This window comes from Dipodomys merriami, unplaced genomic scaffold (assembly GCF_024711535.1).
Source record: "Dipodomys merriami isolate MVZ:Mamm:240054 unplaced genomic scaffold, mDipMer1.0.p SCAF_22, whole genome shotgun sequence".
NCBI lineage: Eukaryota > Metazoa > Chordata > Mammalia > Rodentia > Heteromyidae > Dipodomys > Dipodomys merriami.
The window spans coordinates 21,068,465-21,073,243 of NW_027203604.1; the positions used below are offsets into that span (position 1 = coordinate 21,068,465).

General features: G+C 37.1%; 1 pseudogene; it reads left to right on the plus strand.

Annotated features, from left to right (window-relative positions):
- The first annotated feature begins 393 nt into the window (after positions 1-393).
- LOC138834960 (U6 spliceosomal RNA) lies at positions 394-493 on the plus strand (annotated as a pseudogene).
- Positions 494-4,779: the final 4,286 nt, after the last annotated feature.

The following is a 4,779-nucleotide window of genomic DNA, read 5'->3' on the forward strand; positions in this document are numbered from 1 at the left end:
GATGCCAGCTCTCCTAATTCGACCTCTCAAAATGTGGCTTCTCTGCTTCTTGCTGACTGAGTTACCTTACAACAGTGGTACCTCATATAGATTAAGTACATGTAATTTCCCTTCTTTCTCTTCAATCTCAAAGTGTGTTAGACCTCAATTGCAATGATAATGATGTATCTCCACGTTCTCTAGATAAAGGTTTGACTTCTAGCCCATGGTGCATTTTAGGAGGTGATAGAACTTTTAGAAGGTGGGCTTAGTGGGACAAATTTAAGTCATTGAAGGTGAACCCTTAGAAAGGTATTGAGACTCTACCCTTTTATGGCTCTCTTTTTCCTGGCTGCCATGAGATGGACATACCTCCTTTGCTATGCAATCTCATTGAGATATTCTGACTTATGCTTGCTTAGGCAGCACATATACTAAACTTGGAATAAAACAGAGATTACCATGACCACCGCATAATGATGACATGCAAATTCATGGAGCATTCCATATTTTTGAGAATGATGGAAGGTGTTACATTGAGCAAGATGCATTATACTCATAAGTTGATATGTTGAATTGAAATCCCACTGTATAGCTACTACTTCAACAACTACTACTGATATTCTGCTTTACTAGAGCCCAAAGCAATCATCATCATATTACCATGGGATAAAACCAATAAATCTATGAATGATACAAAACAACCCTTTTTCTCCTTTATCTCAGGTATTTGTCACAGAAATGGGAAGCTATCTAACATCAGGAAGTTGATCTGAAGTTCTTCTCCATACAGCTCCAGCACTAAGAAAGAACATATCTTAAAATGGAGGTCAGAGCTGTCTGGCCTGGCAACTATCAGCAGGAAATGCTTCCCAGTGGAACTGAAGCAAGGCTCTTCCTCTCTATCTCTTACTGTGGTTGAAGCAGATTAAAGCAGGTAAATTGCTTACAGTAAACGGTGTCATGGCTGTTTTATGCATCTCTAAGAGTTCTGTGGACTCCACTCAGTGGAAATAACTGTAGAATGCCTGAGGGGTTTTATTCTTCGTGGAAGTAGAACATAACAACCATGCATTGGCTCTGACTATGGAATATCTGACTCACTCCAGAGCTGAGAAGGCAGCTTCCTACAGAGCAGGCAGTTTTCCATCTTTGCTGATCTCAGCTGTAGGGAGTTAGCACCTGAACGGTGCCACTAACATTGTAATTGTACATGCAGCCTTTCACTTTCTAGCAGAGAGCAGTTCCTCCTTCCTGAAGCACTTAGTCAGTGGTACTTGGAAGAAAGAATATCTTGGCTGAGCTCTGGAGTCTTTGAGAGGCTCCTAAGAGTTTTCTTCCCAATGCAATCAGATAACTATATAATTCACTGCCCCCCCAAAACACTTGAGAATAATAATAATAATAAGCCCTGTGCTATTAGTCGTGCTAAAAAAAGAGACACCAGCCCAACAAACTAGTGTAAGAGTAAGTAACAGTGGATAATAGTATAAACAGCAGAGCCAGATGAGCACAACTCAAGCTCTGCCACTCATTAGTTGTATGATTTTCGAAGGTTATTCAACCTCTATATGTTTTTGTTTGGATAGCTCTTACATTGAATATGAAAATAATAGAATTTTATGTGGTGGTGCTGAGGATTCAACAAATTAAAAAATGTGTCTCATATAGACCAATTACACAATGTTTGCCATATATATATATGTATATATGCTGTTTTCACTATGTAGCTCAGGCATGGACATCTGCCTCCTGAGTATTTGAATTAGAAGCACTTGCCACCATCTTTTGCTCTGCTATTATTTGTTGTTGTTTTTTTAATTTTTATTAAGGAATGGAAGGGGGAATGAAGCATGCATTTTTCAACTTTTACATGGATCAGACATTCCGTCTGGGTACATATGTATAGTTTGTTTTAGAATCTTCACATTAATATTCTGCTGTTGGTAGTTATGATACTATTTTAAAATGAGGAAACTGGGGCTATGATATACAGTAAGACTTGTCTATATTTTATAGTCTGTGTGTTCTGCTCAGTGTGATGTTTGCCCTTAAAGTCCAGACTTCATTTATTATTACCACTGTCACCGATAAGGAGAACTCTTCCTTCCCTTGGCCTGGGCTGAGTTGCACATGAAGTCCCTATCATTTCATCAATTTTTCTGCAAGCAATACAAGTTCATTCTTCATTATGACTAAGTAAATTCAATTTTTATATATACCACATTTTTGATCCATTCATCAGATAATGGGGCACCTATTGTGGATAGTGCTATAATAAATACGGGTATATGGACATCTTGTAGTAAACTCAGTTGATTATTTGGGGCATATACTCAGAAGTGGTATAGATGAATCAAATAAAAGTTTTATTTGTAATTTTGTGAGGAACCTCTATACCAAGTTCCACAGTGACTGCACACAAGCTATGAATAATTTCCCTATATCCTATAAACATTTGTTCTCTTTTCTTCTCTCTGTCTCTCTCTGTGTGTCTGTCTGTGTCTGTCTGTCTCTCTCTCTCTTGGGATTGAGTTTTGAATTTAGGAACTTGTGATTGTTAGAAAAACCCTCTACCACATGAGCCATGCCTCTAGTCCTTTCGTTTTTTATTTTCTTGATGATAGCCACTTTGTCTGGGGTGAGATGGATTCTCATTGTAGTTTTGATTTGCATTTTCTTTCTTTTTTGGTCGGTCGTGGGGCCTGAACTAACTCTGGGCCTGGGCGCTGTCCCTTAGCTCTTCAGCACAAGGCTAGCACTCTACCACTTGAGCTACAATACCACTGCCAGCTTTTTCTGTTTATGTGGTGCTGAGGAATCAAACCCAGGGCCTCATGCATGCAAGGCAAGCACTCGACCACTGAGCCACCTTCCCAGCCTGCATTTTCTTTATAGGAAGGATATTGAGCATTTTTTCCAAGTATTTATTGGCTATTTGTTCCTCTTGTCTGTTCAGTTTAATTTCTCGTTTACTGATAGAAATATTTGTTGTTATTTTGGTGTTTAATTGTTGGTTCCTTATATGTTTTGGATATTAGATTTTATCAGATAAGTACCTGGCAAAGATTTTCTTCAATTTTCTAGGTTGTCACTCCACTGTGTTAATTGTTTCTTAGGCTACACAGAAGTCTTCTTTCTTCTTTTAAGATAAATTCCATTTACTTCTTTTCCTCTTAATTACTGAGCTACTGGAGTTGTATTAAGTTATTGTTTATATCTAGACTTTGAAGTCTTTTCCCTACACTTTCCTCTAGTAGTTTCAAAGTTTTGGGTGATGTTTTGAGGTCTTTGATCCATTTTGATTTGAATTTTTTATAGGATAAAACCAGATCTAGTTTCAGGTTAGATGGTCTTATTTCTGGATCTTCTATTGGCCTATCTGTTTTTGCCAATACCATGCTGCCTTTATTACTGTGGCTAAGTAGTATAGTTTGAAGTCATGTACTATGATATTTGTGCATTATTCCTTTTACTCAGAATTGCTTTGGCTAGCCAAGGTCTTTTTTGTTTTATATGAATTTTTAAAGATTCTTTTCTTTCTATTTTGTTCTCCTCCATTTTCTCCTTGTTGTTTCCTTCTTCCTTTGCTTGCTCAGCTGGTGTTCTACCACTTGAGACACACTTCTAGCCCTGTTTTTCACTGGTTGCCTTAGAGATAGAATCTTAAGAACTTTTTTGCTCAAGTTGGCTTTGAACTACTGTCCTCTGGATCTCAGCCTCCTGAGTAGCTAGGATTATAGGTGTGAGCCACCGGTTCTGGGCAACATTTTTTCAGTTTCTATGAGGAATGTCGTTGGAATCATGATGGGAATTGTGTTGAATCTACAACAATTTTGATAAAATGGCCATTTTAGCAATATTAACTTTTCCAATCCATGAACTTCTTCTGTTGTATTCTTCAGTATCTTTCTTTGTTGCCTTATAGTTTTTTCTTTCCTATTTGTATCTCTTTAATTTCTTTTGACAAAGACCTTTTCTGTACCTATTGCTGATTATGTGATATTCTTCCTTGATTTTCCTGATGTGCTTTGTTATATTTATTGATTTTCATTCATAGAATAAACCTGCTATGATCATAGTATATGATCTTTTAATTGTGTTGTTGAGTTTGTGTTGTTGAATTTGAGTATTTTATTGGGGATTTTACATGTATATTCATCAAGAGAATCCGTCTATTTTTTGTTGCTGTGGTTGTTGAGTCCTTATCTTATTTTGGTATTGGGGTAATAATGGCTTTGTGAAATGAATTGGAAGTATTCTTCCCTTTTCTGTTTTGTGGAACTCTTAAGGAATATTGGTGTTAGTTGTTGTTTAAAAGTCTGATAAAATTCAGCAATGGATTTGTCTGGTACGAGGCTTTTCTTTTTTTGGAAGAAGTGAAATGTTATTTTACATGATTGATTCTGATTATTATTCTGGTCTTACAGATGGTCAGCATGATGGATTCTGATCTTATAGATGGCCAGCACTTTTTCCTGCTAAAATGGCCTGAGCAAGACTGAGCCCATGCTCAAGTCTTAGTATTGCTCTACCCCGGAAAAAAATCTTTCTTTGAGAAGATCTCTGGGAAAGATTCCAAAAGGTAGATTGCTAGGCCAAGTAACTTGTAAATGCTTATAAGCAAATCAAAAGGAAAAGGCACCCGCATTTCTAACTTGATTATGTCCTCATTTCCTATGATCTTTCCTCATCTTTTCTTGGCCAGACCTTTGGTAATAGAAATCCAAGATGAAAAGCTGATTATAGCTCATATAGAAGAAGAGCTTGTGAACAGACTAGATTCTTGGGTTATCCTTT